This window comes from Chroicocephalus ridibundus, chromosome 4, assembly GCF_963924245.1.
Source record: "Chroicocephalus ridibundus chromosome 4, bChrRid1.1, whole genome shotgun sequence".
Taxonomy (NCBI): Eukaryota; Metazoa; Chordata; class Aves; order Charadriiformes; family Laridae; genus Chroicocephalus; species Chroicocephalus ridibundus.
This window is the reverse complement of record NC_086287.1, coordinates 6,340,661-6,361,841: the sequence shown is the minus strand read 5'-3', so window position 1 is coordinate 6,361,841 and position 21,181 is coordinate 6,340,661. Positions and strand designations below refer to the sequence as shown.

General features: G+C 40.7%; 1 long non-coding RNA gene across 3 annotated transcripts in view; it reads right to left on the bottom strand.

The window, feature by feature from the left end:
• LOC134515313 (uncharacterized) overlaps positions 1-21,181 on the bottom strand; it is an 83,777-nt gene that overhangs the window by 23,954 nt on the left and 38,642 nt on the right. For 2 of the 3 annotated variants that reach the window (XR_010070947.1, XR_010070946.1), the window contains exons 2-5: positions 20,221-20,338; positions 11,576-11,634; positions 9,608-9,931; positions 1,788-2,127 (exon numbers count right to left, since the gene is read on the bottom strand). This is a non-coding gene — a long non-coding RNA (uncharacterized LOC134515313). The remainder of the gene's footprint in view (positions 1-1,787; positions 2,128-9,607; positions 9,932-11,575; positions 11,635-20,220; positions 20,339-21,181) is intronic. The other variant, XR_010070948.1, reaches the window with a different exon arrangement.

Below are 21,181 nucleotides of genomic sequence, written 5' to 3'. Positions count from 1 at the left end.
GGGCAGAAATGTCCTCGTTATGAAAACCAAATTATCTATGAACCTAAGCTGCATTTCAGTACGATGTGTTGCTGGCTTTACCAGAAAAAGCAGCATCAGGAGCCTCATGAGGAAACGTTTTTCAAATTTAGTTTTTTCAAACAAAACAAGCTTTGTGATAACATAGGTAAGAGTGAAATTTTCTGAGTCCTCATTAAAACCAACAATTATCACAATCACTATTTTCCTAAATTCATAAAGGAGAAAAAAAACCAACTGAAAACCGTTAAGTCAAATTGTTTTCAAGGCATGTACAGGCATCCATTAGTTCCTTACTGCTCCCTTTAGAGAAACTGTTTAAAGGCTGTTTGGTACTTCTGACTGCGTAAACATTTCTCTCGTGATGACAGTTACCTACAATTATCCTTAATCATGCTTTTTTGCTTTGTCAAGGTACAAATAACATATGTTTTCCAAGCCGTGCAGTTTAATGCACATCCTCATTTATATGGTTGTAAACATATTTGTGAACTGTAGCTTTCATTCCCACAGTTAATAGCCTGTGTAATGCAAAAATAGAAAGGTCACAATGACCTACAAAAAAATCTTCAGTTTCATTTTAAAGCTTTCTTGACAGTCAGAGGGAAAATGCTGTAGCACCTTAAGATCCTAAAGCTTAAGATTCACATAAAACACAATGAAAGCAAGAACCTCGTGGGATAAAAACACATGTACAAACCCAGAAAATAACGAGAAAGAGTATGACTCTGTATTTGAAATTTTGATTTCAAAACAGGGTTTTGATCTTGGGGAGAGCTGAGCTAATGTATTTTTCCTGTCTTTTATTTTCTTGCAGTGTGGACTGAACAACTGGAACAAACACGTACCAGCAGAAAGCGTAACAGCCTTCCGTAAACGCTTTGTAGCTGAATGTCTGAGGAAATGGCAATGGCATTTCATGTCCTGTTTCTTTTAAGGAGGAAAAAACCAAAACCCATATGGTGAATACTTCCCCCCACACACACACACTCTTCAGTTTGCAAACAAAAATAATGAAGAAAATAATGGAGGTAATAAAGCACAAACTCAGGCTCAGAGGGAAAACACGTTTTGTTTCAGTCAGCATTTTCAAGGACAAGGTGACAACGTCTGTACTTTTGCAGCAGCCGGATTTATACGGCAACTGGGTTGCTGCAGAATCGCCACAGAGCTGGAGACTTACTCGTCACTTACTCTGTTCTGTTCGGCCTGGCACTAAGTGACGGTCTCTCCTGCCCTCTTGGTTTTGTGTTGTGGGACATAACTGACACAGCTTTAAGGAAAACAAAAGACAAAAAAAAAAAAAAAAAAAAAAAAGTGAAAACTGCATGTTAAGGAGTTTGCTGGAGGTGTTTATTTCTCTGTAACTGGCAGAGGAGGGACATGTTTGGGTTCTGACTGTCCCTTTGGGAAGATGACACTGATGAAATGGTACCAGGACTCCACAGTACCGAGAGTTTCTTTTCTGCTTTTCTGTAAGCATTTCAGCATTCAAATCCCGAAAGCAAGAAATGCAATATCAGTAATCCCTTTTCCTTTCCCCTTCTCCTAAGATAGGAGCAGATCAGATCGGCAGTGCTTTCACAGCACTGATTAGCCCTCAGAAGTCTCTTATACTGCCTCTGCAGCTCTCTGAAAGATAGCTGTGAACCATCTGTTTTCCCCTCTTATATTTTATTTATTTTTAGGATTCATTCCTACATGAATTCCTGCCGACAGGACTGCTTCATTAATCTAAGTGGGAAGGGATAAGCAGTTTGATTACTTACCTCGAGCAGTAAAAACTGTAACGCGCTCCAAGTTACCGAGAGTTCATTAAACAAAAAAAATAGACGTGGGGTTTCGGCTTCTTTCTTCTCATTGTACACTGTTCATCAGCCCAGAAGCTGTGCCACCAGGGAACCAGAGAAATCCAGCTCCGCGTTTCTTTGGAGTGACTCTGTGGAGGGGACTTGTCTGAAATAATAAGTGTAATACCGTGACGGCCTTGCACTCTTGCTATCTCTAACCCACGGAGCAGGCTGCCGTGTCTCCGTCCTTAGGATATAACGTGGAGGAATTTTCAGACTGTTCAAATTTGTGCCAGCAGATGAAAAGCTTCTAGATAGCCTAGGGAAATTAGGAACAGAAAGTTAAGTTGAATTTCTTCTTTCTACGCTTTATATTTCACCTACCTAACTTGAAGATTGCAAAGGCTGTCAAACGGAGCATCCCGAGGTCAATTACCTCTACGGAAATCTCCAATTGTCTCATATAAACTCTTTCAAACAACTTTAATCTTTCCTAATTGTGAATAAAGACCACTATTAGAAAATTCTTGCTTCCTCATATTGTCCGATATGTTGCTATTTCTGCCAAATATACGGAAAATACCTTAGCATCCTTGACACATTGCAATGTGGCAACTCTACAGAAAAGCTGATTTTTCCTGTGAGATCTGTTCTGTGCATCTTCGTCATCTCGACGTGTCTGTCTGTCCCCTAAAAAAAGACCAGCCTGTTTTGGAAGTTATTCCCTTTCATGAAAGGACGTTTTTGGCATATGCACCGAAAATTTCACATGACCTGGCACACTACGGATATACACCCCTGTTACCTAAACGAAGAACAAGTTTTCAGTTGTATCCTGCTGCTTCCAGGGCTGTTTGCATCACGGCATTAACAACTGCGGAGGTTTGACAGAGGCACGCGAAGCCTTGGCAAGGAGACGAGCGCTCACACCAGCACGCCGGGAGTCAGTTACCACCGTACCAGAACGCTCCACCATCCCCTTCAATCCCCAATGAGGGAAATAGTATTTTATTTTTTTTTAAACTTTTACACTACCAATTCATAAAAAAAATAATGAACACGAGTCTTACATAAATAAAAACCCGCAAATCTTACTCCAAGCAATGCTTCAACCCATGAGAAAAGAAATACAGGTAAGACCAGGAGCATTTCAACTTCCTACAGAGCGCGGCCCAAAAGGATTTACATATCACACCAGCAATGAGACATATCAAATGTTGAAACACATCAGAATAAACATGGCTTGTGATAGCGTTTAGGACGCCAGGGTGTGAGAGTGTCACAACTTCATTGCGACTCAAGAACAAAAATATAGTTTCAGTTTCAAAGGGTTTGAAATGAAAAAATGAGACAATGGACAGTAAGTGAACATACACAAATGGGTGGGGAACAAGAGAATGACACTTGAATCAGAAGCGTGCACTGTTAATGCAAGAAATCTTTTCAGGGTGACAGTCTCTTTTAAATAAACGTATTTGCACCTTGAAAGTTTCACCATGATTGTGCATAAAAGAGAAAGTTTTCTTTTTCTCCTTCCTGCTGTCTGTAAAAGCCACCTGCAATCAGTTACTAAATATAATCCTAGGAAAAGCAATTAAACCCCATGTGGACTTGTGTAGGTGTATAGAAAAGGTAACGCAGTTGTGAATCTGCAAGTATTTCCCTCCAATCAAAACTTTCTGCCTGGATTCCACGCCATGGATTTAGCATCACTGAAGGCTGTTAGCGTGTCCTGAAAACACATTCTAATTTGTCTTTGTTCCCTTGCATAAGGACATAATTCTAGTGAAAAAGCTCTCTACACGGAGAAATGGGCTAAACGTAATTCTAATAACGGGTGTTAAGATTTGTACAATCCAGAGTGGCGTTACATAAAAATGCAAATGGAAAAAAGGAAAAAAGCCGCAGTGTTTTCTCTAATGCAACTCATTGCTCACTTTTGTAGACAAATACACTCCGGTGAATCTACCGTCTCGATTTTATAGCACCTGATGCATCAGCACCTGACTACTAATAGAATTAAGATACTCTTTCCACTTCAAAAAAAGACGGCATGAGAGACATACATATTTTCCAAAACAACCGAGAATTACTGATCCGTTGCAATACAGCTGGTGTCTCCAGAGCCACTGAGCCCTCAAAGTATCCTTCTGAAGAACAGCATCCCAAAGACACTCTCAAGGAGCTCTACACACATTAATGCAGATGCAATGAGGCCATCGTATTTTTGAGTGTCGAATCGTGGGGTTTTTTTTTTTCCCCTGAATTGAACAGTAACTTTTCATACATCAGTTTGAAACCTGCCAAAAACATTTTGCATGAAAAATTAAAAAGAATACGTAAGTTTAAAAGGGAGACATACCATGTATTATTGATGACATCTGTGAAGACTGAAATTTTGTACTTTTCTCCATTAATAACCATTTCTCTTAGTACACTGCCAATAGAAGATAAAAAAAAAAAAAAAGATTGTAAAGGTAGTAGTTCCTGTGCAGAAGATGCTGAGCACACTAAGAAACACTCAGTTTCAGCAACTAATGCACAGATTTACACATCTAGTGCTGCACAACTTAGCTGGTAAATACTGGGCTTTCTTTTATATAAAACCAAACATTTTCCAAAGCTATTGAAAAAGTTCTCACAATCGCAGGAGAAATTTTTACCTAGAAAGTGGGGGTTGAAGTTTCTCAAGAAGAGATCTAATGCACCTAATTTTGAAAATATATTCACAGGAGGAAAACCTATCCTGGATTCATCTCTTCTTTGATTTCCCCCTCCTCTCTCATCAGAATTTAAATCCCATTCAGAACACTGCTTTAAACTTGGGAGTTTATACGTAACAGTATGGGGTAATATCACTCACTGCTACACTTGATGAAAATTAAAGCTGAATGCAATTTTCCCACTGAAGTATTCAGGTTCAGGTCTCCAGCATTTTTGAATTTGTGCGGGATTTAACTCAATGGACTGATATGAAGAACAAACTATACTCTCTCCAAGACAGAACTTTCAGCAATTCAGCATTTTTATCATGAAACTTCAAGTCGGGTTTTAAACCAAGAAAAAAAAAAACCCAATTTTTCTGAAATATACAAATAGAATAAAATAAATTATCTCAGAATTAAACAAAAAGATTTCCATGATCTAGCAGCATTTTTTTTTTCAAAATTTAATGAAAAAATAATTTTCAGAATGGTTGTATGTCGTCAATCCAAACCTCACTTCCCCTATTTATTTTCTTGAAACTAAGAAAAAAATAATTACTATAGTTCTAATTTTGCCCTGATGTTTTGGAAGACAATAATGCAATATCCGTATAAGCTTTGTTGACCTCTCCCCTTCCCTAGATGATGGTGCTCCTTTCATCCCTTCAGGAGAGGGAAAGAGAAGTGGTTGTCCACAGCTAGTCATTGAGCACAACATTGAAAAAGGACTGAAAGTCCGAAGCTGGTGGGGGAGCCCAGCTAGCTGTACTTACAACACAAGGTGGCTTTAGCACACTTCTAAGCAAAAAAAAAAAAATTAAGCAAATAAATAACTAAATCTATAGCTTCAGCATCAACAAGACCCCACAAAATCCCAGCAGAGAAACTGACTGCAGAGAAGCACGAAATGGCCAGGTAAGCATTCATTCATATCTCCCTTTGAGCCATCAAGATCAGTAAATTAATTTCAATTTTCCCCGCTACTACCAAAAATTCTAAAGAAACATACCCTTGATTTTCCTTTGTATTACAAGGTTGTTTGATCTTAGAAGTTCAACTTTGAGGAATAATATTCTACATGATAGTGTAGCAGATGGGGCATCACTTGTGCGTCTGTCATCGTTTCATTCAAGTCTCTATTGCCTTCATTATGACAGAAAATTAAAATCAAATCTGAAACCTGCCATAATAATTTTTAAAAATCTTTTCAGGTGGGAATTTCTTCCGAAAGATGAAAAAGCAAGAGAAATGTCCAATGAACTCACACCATATGTTTGTTAAAAAACGCATTCCTGGGACAATACCCTTCAATACTTGCTTAACCCAGCAAAATGAAGCAAAGCAACAATAATCCACCTTGCAGGTGACAGACGGTGCCATGGGCTATTACATTTTGTAACTCTGCCAAACGATTTGATGCAGCTTCATTTAGCTATGGGCAAGTGTAATTATAAACTTGCCAGGTAAAATCTAAATTCCGAATCTCAATTTCAAAATCAAGTTTGCGTATGTCAGGAAATCTTGAAATTATGCACAACTGGAAGAAGTTAACTGATCCCACTCAGTATTTCTTATCTGATGAGTCCTGAGAATAAGTTAAACTTTGCACAAAATGATATTTTTTGGAATGTTTAACACACCAATAAAAAGTCCGAACAGCAGCCCTCTGAGGGACTGTGTGATGGATGCACTCCTCCTGTTTGAACTGACTGAACTTTGGTCCAGGCAGATGCTCAGCAAGTGGGCCTTGAAATAGTAGAGTACTTAACCACCAACCCATCTGTACTTATTAAATATTTTACATACCTAAATGTAATGATTAGAACTCAATTAACTAACTACTAGTTCAGATCTGAGTGATCTCTGACTCTTCTCCTGCAACAGACAATTATGAAGTAAATTGAGTTGGCCAAAAAATAATGGTTTCATCTTGCCTTTATATCCTGATTATTCTCTTGCATTTCCGCTCCACCTCCTACACCCACGCAGATGCTGTGAATGAAAGTCAACAAGACTGGCTGGTCCCTGAGCACAGAATCACAGAATGGTTTGGGTTGGAAGGGATCTTGAAGATCATCCAGTTCCAACCCCCCTGCCCTGGGCAGGGACACCTCCCACCAGCCCAGGTTGCTCAGAGCCCCGTCCAGCCTGGCCTTGGACACCTCCAGGGATGGGGCAGCCACAGCTTCTCTGGGCAACCTGGGCCAGGGGCTCACCACCCTCACAGGAAAGAATTTCTTCCTGATATCTAATCTAAATCGCCCCTCTTTCAGTTTAAAACCTTCATCCCTCGTCCTATCACTTGCCTCCTTGATTAAGAGTCCCTCCCCACCTTTTCCTGTAGCCCCTTTAGGTACTGGAAGGGGCTCTAAGGTCTCCCCGGAGCCTTCTCTTCTCCAGGCTGAACACCCCCAGCTCTCTCAGCCTGTCCTCATAGATAGGAGAGCATCTTTAACGACGCTGGCTTCAGCTGTCACAAAATGCACCTTCCACTTCAAGGTTTACCTTTGGGTGTTTCCCTGTTGTGTGAGGCTACCTGAGCAGGAATATTCACTTACACGAACGGAGAGCAAAGCACTGGGTCCTGTGCTCTCAGCACACTATCAAAAATCATCATGTTGCCAGAGCTCCTCTCCCACTGACATCAGTAGCAGTTGTCACACAACTTTCGGAGAAAGTTTAGACATTTATCTGGGTTCACGTGAAGACATACTTATTGGATGTAACGTGTAAGGTTAATAAATGTTTTCATAGTTGACTACGTATCCACATAAATTTCTAACAAGTGGCTCTTCCTACCAGTGACCTGTCAGAGACCTTAGCTGGGAACACAGGGATCAAAGTAACTTTTTTTTTTCCCCCCCTTGAAAATTGCCTCTGTCTGGAATTCCCTGAATATTGTTTTAAATTTCCTTTTCCCCACCGGGGTATTGAATCGGGGAAGACCCAGTCTACAACCAGTTTTTGTTAGACTGCCCTGCATTCACTACGGTGTTACCATCGACAGACCCCAGCTGGTTTTGTTACTAGCAGGTAGCTATTCACGCCACGCGTGGACTTCACACAGGGGGGCACGCAGAGGTTCAGCAGGTGCCCTCTTTCTGCAGCCACCAGTTCTCACAGAAACCATCGGGGCAGGAGACACCAGAGCTCCTCAGTCCTTGGGAAACCTTTGCACGCTATGTATTTTTCATCTCTTGAGCCTGCTGCTTTCAAAGGAACCATTTCTGCATCCAGACCTCTAGGGACATAGAGAAACCACTCAAACACTCACATGGAAGCAGCCTTTCTAACAACATTCCTTTTCTAGGGCCTCAGGCACCAAAAGGTTTCATCGTAATCAAAATTAAGACAGAAAGCTTCTCACCCAAGAAAAACAAGTATCTGAACAAATAAGCAAATACAGTGCATATTTCAACTTTCAAACCAGACTTTCCAAACTGATACATATTCTTTCCCTATGGAAATTTTTAATCTCAAACATACTTCATTAATTGGACATTTTTTCTTTTCCCAGTCCCCTCCTCCTAAACATTCAGTCACAGAATTCTAAAAACATTCATTTTCTCTTCGCCTCAACCACATTACACAGGAATAGCACTTAAACCATTACTGTAAACCTGAAGTTGATGAAGATTTCTTGAGTTTTCCCTGTCATGCAGATAAGCTGGATATTTAAAAATCCTTTTAAATTCCAAAATGAAACATAGTGGCAAATATGGATACATTTTATACACACGTCAATCAGAATAATCCATTTCAATAGGCCTTCAACTTTAAGTCTCTCTTTATTTGCATCTCTTACATATCTTTATTCCACATGAAAAAAAAACCACCAACCCAGCAGTTCTAAGCCTCCAAAATTTCCAGACTAAATGATAAAAGTATTAAATATATCTTCAATTATTATTTTAAAATTTAAGAAAATCATTGACAGCAACTCTTCCCTAACGGAATTTTCCTTTTCAGCAAGTTGCAACTTCAGAAAAAGAGCGTCAGGCCCAAGCTGCTGCCCAGTGCAGTTCAGCAGTACCGAATCCCTGTCTCCCAGGGTAAAAGCAAAAGCCTAATTATCGCGGCTCTCTCTACCTCAAGGCAGTTTCCCCAAGCACCCCAAGTTCCACGAAGCTTTAAAATAGCGAGAACACGCACGAACTGATCTTCGAAGCACAAAGCGCATTGAAAATCCCTGTTCAAAAGCAGCCCAGAAATTAATTCCCCTCAAACCTGCGGCTTCTGTCACAGGCAAGGTCCTCTATAGTCACAGAAAAGGTAGCTCTGCGTTTGATTTGCATCTACAGAGGTCCACGGCTTTTATGATGCTTGATAGCTCATCAAAAATGTATTCATCTAACACCCTTCTGAGGAGCTGCTACATGGACACTCCCTTCTTCTCGAATGCTTTGTAGAATAAATGGATCCTTTGCTAATGAGTTCACAAATAGAGGCAATTTAACTAAGGTAAGGAGAAAGGTATGACCTGCAGAAGTATCTACCATTTTCATCCCTGCTGATTCCGGAAATCTACAAAAATAACTTCACGCTGTGCAGCAAGACTGCATTTCTGCTTTTATCATTCACGACTGCAATTGGCATGGCTGAGGCCTCATCCTTCTCCCACCGCAAGTCAACTGAAGCCTTGCCACTGACGCCAGCTGAAACGGATTCAGACGTACCTTGAAAACAGCTTGCCAGGTGTGGGTAGGCAGGTCTCCTCCGATAATTCCCATTTACGGTATTAGCACGGAAAATTCCTCACCTCCTCTGAAACGCTGTCAGAGCCTCTCTACCTTTAGTTCACCTGATATGAAAGCAAGCAAAATGAACTCTCACGCATACATTTGTATTTTTGTAAGGGAACAGAGGTGGGTTGGTTGGTTTCTTTTCTAAAACTAATAAAAAATGCCCTTAACGTGGTATTTAATTATGTCAAGTACACCATGTGAGTTTCTGGTGACATGTGGTGAGGCTTTAATAGTTAAACCAGAGACCTTTATAAGCAGGTTTTCTTTTTTATTTTTTTACCAAGTATTAGGTAAAAAAATAATTGAAGGGCTCTTCAATACAACACTCAAGTGTTTATGAAGCACTCACCTAACACCTGAAAAGCTCTAATTTCAATTCACATGTTCTTGCTGTCTTCTGCCCAGCACAATTCACTGGCTGAAAAGTTCATGAGTACATTACAGGCTTCCTTACAGATGTTTAACCTCAACTTCTAAGTACCAGTGATGCCAACCTCAGGGCTTCCAAGAAAACCTCCTCTACCGTCTCCATGCTTTGCATCACATTCCATGCAGTCATAGCACCGCTTCTTGGAGCATCATGCAGTTCCCAGGAATCCCACACCGGTGACGCTCACACACATCATCACGCACAGGGCACAAGGCAAAGAGAGAAGCAGTCCCGTCGTTGTCACTGCATAGAGGGAGAGGACAAACACAGTTGTGGTTTCCATGGGGTTGCCCAGTAAGCCAGCAATAGTCAGGAATAAAATCTTAAACTGCTTTCCTGTTTCAAGAATCTGGAAACAAGACAGGCATTTAGAGACTTAGGAAACTGTAAACTACACACCTGTGAATGTATGCTGGAGTGATCTCCAGCCAAGGATCAGTCTTTGGTCCAGCTATTAGCTTCCTCTCTGGTTGACTTTCCCAAACCAGGACAAGGGAGAAATGGTATAGGTCTAGCCACAGTTGCTTCACTCTGCAGGACTTTCTATTAATCTTGAAAATCCATAATATCTCTTCCCTCAGGAAAGTCCTGGTGGCTCCCCACAAGTAACAACTCAAAGTAGCAAAGGCTCAAGTCTGCTGTATCTCAATGAGGGACATTAGTACCCTATTTAGTACCTTACAGTACCTTTCCAATTCACAGGCTAAATTTTGCTAAAATACTTACTGAAGCACCTAGTCAATACTTGTATTAGTAAAAATTATTTTTAAAGTCTTCTAGTTAATGCCTTCTTTGGGTTATCCCAGGTCGTTTTACTGTTCCATTTCCCTGATTGAAAAGCGATCTTCTTACCATGGGAACTATCTCTGCCCAGTGCTGACAAGAGCCAATATGTATTTTGTTCCAAGATAGAAGGAGCTCTGAAGGGTTTTTTATTTTTGTTTTGTTTTCCTTTGGAAAAGAAAGGACCACACATCTTTTTAATAATTCTGCACTATTGTGTATTTCCTTTTTAATCTTTTCCATACCCACACTAAAACTTCAAAACAAAAATCTTATTTTGAAGTAAAAAGACAAAGTAGGTCAATTCCTGATTAGGACCGACCAGCAGCTTTAATAGGAATTTTTAAGCAGAATTTCTACCTTTTTTTTTTTTCTTAAATGCAATGAAATCTGCATCAGATTATGCCCAGATTATGCCCACCTTGCTCTGCAAGAAAAATAGACGATAATGCCAATCAAAGCTATTTGTAATGAACTTTCATTACATTTCTGGAACATTGCATCTGAAGAGGATAAAAATAAAGTTCTCAAGCATTCAAATACTGAAAGTTTAGAATGTGAACCTCGATCTGAAAGCTAACATGGACAGGAGTGGAAAGGCTGGAATAGTTTTCAGTGGGACTGGGATCAGGCCCCTTGTGATTTAGCCTGTCCTCGCTAGAGCTGGCTTCAGCGTCCATTTTCACCAGTGGTCCCACACATAACGCTTTGTTTTACAGGATGTGCCCTCGAGCAAGCTGCCCCAAAAACCCAGGGGAAACATGATTTAGACTATCTGCTTCTGACATGCAGCTTCTCAAGTGCAGCAGGTACCACAGGCAGCTTCAGAAGATTAGCGTCAATGTAGGGTGGAACAATAATAGACTCATCCCTAAACATGGTTAGTGGCCAAGTCCACGTAATTTTATTGTCTGCACATCACAGTTGCTGAGCAACCTTCCTGCTACATAGCCCAGAACATACTTGAAGCAATCAACTTCAATTGAAATAAGTGAAGTAGTAAACTGCTGGGACATTATTATTGATCCCTAAGTAAAACGGACTACATGGAAAACAGTACTGGAGAAGGCTATTAAATTGAGAAACAGAAACTAAAGCCCAGACCTTTGATGGCGTTTAGATGCTCAGGTCTCAGGTGAAGCTTCCTTCTTCCCACGTGGCATCTTGCGAAATTCAGAAATAAAATAAAAAAAATAAGAATCTTTTGACATAAGTGAAGCATTACCCCATTATCCACATGACCCAGAAGTTAGAAGAAAATTCCAAAGGTTCTGGACCTGTACTGGTGTGAATGCGGTGTTATTTCAATGCAATTTCAGCTAACTACTCTCATTCATTAAATTGTACCCATGCTTATATCTATACAGTACCAGGTACCAGTTTTCAGGGGGTTTGTTTGCTTTAAACAACGCTTTCTTCAAATATATTCTTTGACTACGTATAGCATTCCTTCTCAATTATCTGATAGTAAATGAAAAAGCATCTCTACCACTTGCATCCTTCTCAATAAGTGGCTTAATTTTTTCCTACGCTGTTCATTACACTTGGTTGGAATATCACTGCTTTACTGAACACAAGTTTTTGTGCCAAGCATAGTCAGCACATGTAGATATTAATAACTAGCCTGTTTCCCTATAATTTACCTGGACCACAAGGTATAATATCCCTATAATTATATACAAATATATATAAATATATATAAAGATAAATATATATATAATAATATATAATTATATATAAATATATATAATAATAATATCCCTATAATATCCCTATAATTTACCTGGACCTAGTGCCTGGGCTAAGAAAACCATTGTATATATGTACGCATATACAAGCATATATATAGACACACACAAACAATTTCAGTGTAACACGGTAAATAAATAAAAAAGTCTTGTTGGTTTTCTTTTTCCACCACTGTCTTACTCGTTGCAGTATATTACATAATTTTTAACACCTTTCAGTACATGGTATAATTTTTTTTCTTCCTCCGAATGCATCACCAGGCACCGATCAGAGGATTATTATCAATCAAAGCAGGTTTCAGTTCTGCTCGCTCTTCCAACATCTTTCACTGGTAAAAGACCGCATCATCATCTGATGTGTCTGTCATGGCTCTCTCCACAGCACGTTTCCTCAGCCCTGGGGATGGGATTTTCAGTGTTTGATCCCTTGACAAGCTTTCGAATTGACCTGACTTTGTTTTATTTGTTTTCCCTCCCCTCCCTACACCTCCCTGCCCCTTCTCTCTGTTATCCGCCTAAATCACAGCAGTACTTCAACACTATTTCTCCCCTTTCGAAAAGTTACAGAGAAGCGGTGTGCCTGTGCTAGTCAGCTGTGGCCAAGAGGGTACATCCTGCAAAAGAAATACAGGACTCTCTTCTCTAGTCTAAAGCATCGTAGGTGTACGAGCACAGGCTCTCGTGCGGGGAAAGACCCTCGGTTAATAACGTCATGTCATTTACCAGACAGCTGACAATAATGCAGCTTGCATCCTTCGATTGATTCAGGATGTACATGCCATTCCCCCCAAGCAACACACCAATGAATGCTTACGCTCTTCTATTCAAAAACGCCCAAACGACCTGTTTCAGAAGCCTGTCTACTGTGAGCACCGAGGCAGTGTAACCCTGCAAGGGGATCTGGACCACACTTGGGGATCTGTACCACCCTTGGGGATCCAGAGGATGCAGCCCTGTATTCTCTTAGGGCAGGGACCGCTGTGGTACCCAGCCTAGACACCAATACTCAGTCCTTTCCATAATTTCCAAATACTCAGTCGTCACACGAGACCTACACACAAATTATTTCCAGGTTGCAAACCAAAAAAGAACAATGAAAATATTTCAAGATGGCCACTAACGGGGAAGAGTGAGAAGAAATTCGGTAAGATAACCCCACCCCCTCCAGAAAGATACCCCGACCCCACTAAGAGGGAATCACCAGCAGACAGCCCGTGGAGGAAGGCAGAAGACACTTCTGCTGGGCTCAAAGTGGCTGAGAAGACCACTCTGGGACATCATGGGCTTCCCACGTGGGGTGGCTACACGGCAGTCTCCCAAAGTGCTGCCCTGCCACTGGCATCGCTCGCTGCTCCTCCAGGAGCATCCCTGGGGAATGACTGGGATTTTGAAAAACAAAGAGATTTTAATAAACCAAAGGCAATTTCCTAATGGGCAAAGCAGAAAGTCCTTCTGAGCAGAAGGACAGTCTTCAAATTATTATGAAAATCCTCCACAGATGCGCGGAGGTCTCACAGTTCTCTTGATCCGTCTGAAACTATTAAAAATGTCCGAATTTTTTTTATGCAAAGATCACTAGTTCTGTGCTACACGTTTAGACTCAGCCCTCTTTTTCCCTCATTTCTCTTGTGCTAAGCAGTTCATAGATTTTTAATTCCTATAATTTTAAAAAGTAGAGGTTTTCCCCCCTCCCAACTGTTACCACCTTTTTGGAAAAAAAAAAAAACAAAAACAAAAAACCAAACATAGTTTAAAAGCAGAATTCCAGAGGTGGCAGCATGAAGTAAAAAGCAGCTTGCTTTACTTTAGTTATTCATGACAGCAAAAATTTTTAAGACACGCTACCCAGAACTGAGAAACATAATCCAGATTTAGTCACTTAAATAAAAAGGGTATTAACTGTCAGAGCCGCTAAGCAGGACAGCATCATTTCTGGTCTAAACTCCCTCATAGTTTCCTATATAAACTAAGCTGACTTTCTCCACGGCTTGAATCCCGTCTGCTCTGCTCCTCGCAGCAAAGTCACGTTGCATCTTCTCCGAGAAGTGTTTGTACAAGGGTGACAAAAACCCTCTGCTGAGACACGCCGCAATTTCCTAAGCTGTGTATTTCCATTAGCTGCTGTACTTTAGCTCAGCCGGAGAGATCTTTTCAAGCTTTTTTATATTTTGTCATCTCGAACAACAAAATAAAGAGCTGGGTGACCCAGACGCCTCTTCCGAATGAGATGCAGCGCGGGCTGCGGTAACAGCTTCTGTAATAGTAACTCCTTCACTCTGGACACAAAGCACAGGAAGCCTGGACTCACCAGGGAAGCGTGAGATGTGGTAGGAATTGCATACAGCCTACGGCAGCAAGTTAGATCTTTACAAATAGCCTGGAAACGCAAGATCTGTAAATAAATCTGCTTGGCCAGATAAGAGGAGGCTATCAGCATCAACCCTATTGCACAACGTCTTCCGCACCGCGAAGGTGAACTCCTGTGTCCCCATTTCATCGCTTTTGTTGCCTGAAAGATGAAACCAAAGGGCTGCGAGGCTGCTCGCTGCCACCTGTCAATTTAGGAAAGAAAAGATTAGGATGTGGCAAGGTGGCAGCGTCGGGGCCGTCCGGAAGCTCTGTGCATTGGGCAAACCTACTTCTCAAATTGCGCTTAGCATATTATATAGGGTTTTCTTAATTGTTTCATGGGTCACCTTTGTGAATGCAGCGAAGCTCAGCAGTGGCTTGAGCACACCCTTATCTAATAGAAGATCAGGGACAGGGACTATTATTTTGTTTTAGGGAAGGCACAGAGCAGTATGGTAAATTCAATAAACTCCCTTTTTATACATGATAGAAAAGTATTGGATGAAATTTCTCAAGTTACCTTACGGAGTCCCATCAGTAAGTTAATTTCTGTTCTGGGGGTGTTTAGAGAGGATATGAAGGAGAAAAGGGGTATATTATGATGGGTGCACTGTGCTTTTATGCTTTTCCTATTTCTAGTCTTCATCTTGATTTTTTTTTTCCCCTTAGTGCAACATCTGCAAAAGCCTTTGCTTACAGGCAACCCCACTGTATTTCAGCTTTGCTATGACACATTGAGCTACCTAATTTTTTCCTCAGAAGTGGACAACAAATACCTACGTCGCCATTTATTTAAATATTTACTGTGGATCAAAGCATCATCAAGTAGAGATTTAAAGCCTAAAGTAGTTGCCTGATGATTACTTTAGACTCCTTGCATTGCTGATTAAGGACTCATTTTACTTAAGAAGGATTCTCTGAAGTTAAGTACATGCAGACCTCCTCAGAGAAGAAGATTTTACACATCTTTAACGATCTAATTAAAATAAGCAAATGGTTTAATTTACTATTTTTAAGAATTTATCCACCCCTTTTTACTTCAAGCAAGTAAAGTTCTCAGATTGGTCCTTTGTGGTCTCAAGAACATCAGTAAATGAAGCTTCTCCTACGTGTTCTTAACATTACCTTTTGGGGGCGAGGGGGGCATTAAGCACATCAATCCAGTCTTACCCTGCACAATCATTCAAAAAAAAAAAAAAGGGAAAGAAAAAACATAACTTATCACAGCTTCTCTACTGTGATAAATTTTTACTGCTTTGGGTTTGGTCGGTTGGTTGGATTTTTGGAGTTTGCTGTTGTTGTTTTTTTAATGTGCAATTTTAAATATTTTATCAGGAACACTAACTCCAGAAATTTTTTCTTTTAAAGAGAGTTCATTCTGCATTTCAACTGCTATAAGATGTTGATATTCGTGTTCCAGTTCTTCAATCAAGCATAAACATCACGTTTTGTTTCTGACGAGTCTTGACGGTATTTTTTTGGTCTTATAAAAGGCATAGTCCACAGAAGTAACCTGGCATGGTTTTTTTTTTTTTTTCCTATGCATCGTATTTCCTGATGGGACCATGTCACTCCCTTTGGCCACTCAGGTCTATGACTGCATGCTAAGAGGTGTCATTCTCCAGTGAGCCAGGCTCCTGAGAGGACCCGGCACATGAAATGCAACCAAGGTATGGCAGGAACAGAAACAAAGTCTGATGGGTCAGCAAAGGAGGTGCAGACCACAGCCCAGCGACAGGGACAATTAGTGGAGTCACTTCAAAAGCACACACCTGGCCCAACCTACACCACACTTAAAGTTTTCCGCTGGACCTGCTTAAATAACGTCCTACAAAACCTACAGGTTGCCCAGAGAGGTGGTGGAGGCCCCAGACCTGGAGACGTTCAAGGCCAGGCTTGATGAGGCTCTGAGCAACCTGATCTAGTTGAAGATGCCCCTGCTCACTGCAGGGGGGTTGCACTAGATGACCTCTAGAGGTCCCTTCCAACCCAACACATTCTATGATCCTAATCCAGTAGTTTCCAGCAAAGTCATTGAATTACACTCATGGGATTACTGAATTACGCTCACAGCCACAGGATCATTCCAGCACAGCCATTAAACGGACACTGTCTTCTATTCTAGGATAAGCTTGAGATATAGGGAATGCCAAAACACTGCAGACTTTTTCTGATTAAGTGAAAACTTTTGTCATGTGCTTTTCAGGACTACTGTTATTCTAAAATCTTTTCATTTCCTCAATACACAAAACAGTTAAGAGACTGATTTAGTAATTTCTTCCAGATATCTAGGCAACTGAAAAGGAATATATGTTCTGGAACGGAAAACAGATTTTCATTTTCTTTATCTACATATATGACTACATCAGAAAAACAGAAGATGCAGTGGGAAAACAGAATGAAAGAATAAACAAGTTGTTTTAATCTAATGTTTGATTTTTTTTTTTAAACAGTCATTACAATTTCAATCCTATTTAAAATTTCCCACAATTATATTAAAAACAAGGCATTGTCATACTGTAATTAGATGTATACCATGGGGCTACAATCACAGACTTCTCATTGACAGTGAATTGCACTTCCAGTGCAGAAAACAAAACATATTTTAGTGATGGGGAATAAAGGTCATACAATGCTTTTTCATGTTTCCACTCATGTTTTGATTTTATTTTTTTTTTTCACTAGCATGTGGTTAGAGTTTGAAAACTATTATAGCCAACCAGAAAATTCTCAAGGAAATTATCTTAGCTGGAAAAACCTCATTTACAAAGATAGTTAAGAAAGGCAGTACTGATGCTGAGAGGAAATAACGTGGTGGCTTTGCCACAGGAAAAGACCCAGTCTTTTCAAAAGCTGGTGCTGGAGGAAGGCTCTCCCTTCCCCATGGCGTTTGTCCATCGTGGACCGCTGCTCGTGGTCACCCCCATTGCCACCCCTCACCGTCTGGCTGCTCTTTCACATAATCTTTGTCTCAGTATCAACCTGGCTGCTCTCTGAACTATCGCCACCGTTTCGCTATGCAAAACAGCCCAACTCCATAAGACCCTTCGATCTCCTTTTGTCTCGCACGGGTTTAATGCCCAAGGAACATTCCTTGCATGAGACTTTTTTTTTCCACCTATGAGATGGTTATTCTCAGCAGGATCTAACAAGTACGCAGGTATTTGTAAAATCAGAGTAGCTAAGTGACTACGCACACAGCCACTGCACAAGGAACCCAGCTCTCCTTCTACTGAAAAATCTGGATTTTAAACCATACTCTGTCTGGCATCCTGGGCTACTGGTTAAACACAGAGCTGATTTGGGTATTTTCCCCTTTTCCTTTTTTCTCAGTTCTGCCAATAAACTGAAGTGCCATCTTTGTCAAATCAGTTTATCAGTAGCATGGAGATAAAAACGCTTGGCTACCTGTTGCGCAAATACCTGCTACAGACAAGCAGCGCATTTTTATTCTTATTACAACTGCGGACTCTAATTCTATGCAGTGAGCAGGACTTGATGAAGACGAGATTATTGAAACTACGACTGGACAAATAGTACGATGAACCCAGACAGAAGAAGAAACACCACCAAAAAAAACCCCAAACCCACAAAGATTCAGTGCTTAGACTGTAAAGCAAGGTTTTATAAACAGGCATTGAATGACAGGAAAGGAGGCTGAGCATGGATATTTAAACTTCGAAGCGCTACTAGCATTCCGGGTTTTTTTCCCCCCATCCAGTTGTGGTGTTATTTCAGAAAGCACAGGGCATCTATTTTAAGAAATGAATTTTATTTATGATGTTTTGAAAGCCAAGAAGAAAAAAAGTCTATTGATTTTTAACTGCAGACAGAAACTCAGAAACAAATCAAGGTGAAGTGACAAAGCTAATAAGAGGGCAAGCCATCACAGCAAAGTACAACAGAGCAATTTACTCGAGTCCTTGAAGCGGCCCATTGCAACGAGGCTGTGCGGCACAGTCAGCATCATTTGGGGATTTTTCCAGTCAAACTACTTGGCCATCACCGGTGAGCGAAAGCTTACCTTGTAGTCAGAAACCTCAAGAGCCACGAATTGAACTTCTGTCTACGGATTTTGCTAAATCCAGTGATAAAAACAGATTCTAATTCTGATATATCTAACACAAAAGTCTACCTAATTTCAGGATGTCAGGCCCCTGAAGCATAACGTCAGAAAACCACCTCCAGTTCTCCATGTATCCATCTCCCCCTCTGCAGAACTGAGAAAAGATTATGGCTAAGTTTCTGATGCCTGTGGATTTCACAAATTTTACTAGTTCCAGAATTTTGGGAAATGTATCTTATGGACATGCATTGTATTTGTCATGAGAAATTGTAAATTCTGCATAGTTTTCTAGCAGTCTTAACTTCTGAGCCCTTAAAGATCACTTTTCATCAATAAGTGGCTAAATGGATCACAGAGGAGAATGATCTTTGTTTTCGGGAAAGAAAAAGTGAAGGAGAGTATCATTATGAAAAGAACTCCATTCTCCTGAGCCCTAGACCAGTATTTTTAACAGTCATACAGGTTTTTCCCTTTGATCACAGCTTTTCGGAACAAGTTAATGCTTCGAAAGAGTAGCAACGTGTGGTCAGCTGTTGAAAAATAACTGCAAAGTATTATCCAGCACATTAAACAGCATTGACTGGTACCGACCTGTCTGATGCCCACATATCTATTTTCCATACAATGTGATGAAATCCCTGCAGCTGCAAATAGTATTATAAAACATTCTCACAGACCTCTGCTCAACAAAATAATTAATTTCAGCTCCAAGTCCAATCGATAATATGATCACCAGCACCAGCTCAGGCACATGTTCCTCTGCTTTTCTGGATCAGGATGATCACCTCAGCTACTGCTCTGGAAAATTTTATATCGAGTTGTAATGCATATGCTTGCAAAAAAAAAAAAAAAAAAAAAGACATCTTAACTAGGCGCAGAAGAATTTTCTCCATGTAAAAACCTCATTTTAAGGTCACGTCAATAAAGCAAGAATCAGTCAAATTATTTGGAAGTAATCTGGGAAAGAAAAAAACAATCACCCCACACCAAAAAAACCCCAAACCCCAAAAACATGAACTGCAAACAGTTTGTGAACAGAAAGATCACATATATATATATACACATATACACACACACACTTGAATCTATGATTTGCTACAAGTTATCACTCTACTCCTTCTGTAATTACTTTATTTATAGAAAACAGCAAATGAGCTCTTCCTGCTGCCTGCTCTGCAGAGCCAGGCTGGCTGAGGAGGAACGAGCTGGCCTCCTCTCTTTTTAACGTGATTATCAGAATTACCAGTGCTTCTGCCACGGTCCTTATCGTCATCGTTCATCCATAACACCAATAGCCTGGGGACTGATTCCTAGATTCAGGTGAGGCTCACAGTTAAAACACAACGTCATGGTTTTTTTGTATGGAAATTGAATAGATTTTGTCTGGGAATCAGCAAGAGAGAACAAATGTGAAACACTGAGTTGAGGCTTTCCTTCAGAGACTCGCTCTTCAGACAAGCTCTCCACGCAGAGGGTTTTCATTTGTCATAATGAAAAATGGCAGATCATTAACATTAACATGTCTCTGAAACCTCAAGGTGCACACTCCAGTAAAGATGTGATGAATTGATGGGCCAGGTACTCACCCTGCGATGGCTTCTTCGCCGCTCAGCCGGCAAACCGAATGAAAAGCCCATTTAAGCAGCCAGCTGCGCAGAGATCCCGCTCTGGGTAGTCTGAAGGGTACTTCAGTGATCCCCAAACCTGAGCAGATAGAAACAAAAAGACCTCAAACCAGAAACTGCTCTCATCTTCTCAACAGCAAACGGGCCAAGGACTGGCACTCACATGGAAGACGCTTCATCCATCCCCCAATTTTATTATTTTTTCAACCCATTCCAGGCAGAGCCAAGAATTTATCCCACAAAGTCCACTTCACTCTGATTTCCCTTTTTTTGGGGGGGAAGGAATGTATCACAGAAGGTATTTTGCAATTTATTTTGCAATTCCCTCATAAAGTTTAATCAAACATGCAACGTCCTTGTTCAGGAAGCATAGTCAGAAATATTGCCCATTAAGTTCATACAGGAGGAAACATTCCAAAGGCTGTTCTCAATCCCCAGAACTGCTCATTCATAATAAAAATCTATGCTGCTTTCAACAGAAGTCTGAAGTAGTAAATTGGAAATAGAAGACTGAGTCCGGAAGCCTTGGGGAGGGGAATACAATAGAAAACCTTTTAAATTTGTTAAATTTCAGACCCATCAGACCGACGCATTACTTGAACGCTTGCCTGCAAATCAGCGGATTATTTTAACTGTCAGTCACATTAGCGTGTAATGCTCCCATGTGCGCACTGATGTTTCGAATGCCGCGGGGATCCGTGAGCGAAGACAGCTACGTTTTATTCCCAGTTCTGCCAGAAACCTCCCGCGCAGCACCAGGGGAGATGCTTCACCTGCCTCTGCCTCGCTCTTCCCACTGGTAAAATCCTGCTCCTAATCATCCTCCGGCTCCCCAGGGAGTCACCCAGAGAACGCGGACTGTTTGCAAAGTTGTCAGAGAAGCACAAATAAATACATGGCTATGGTGCACAAATGGGTCTTT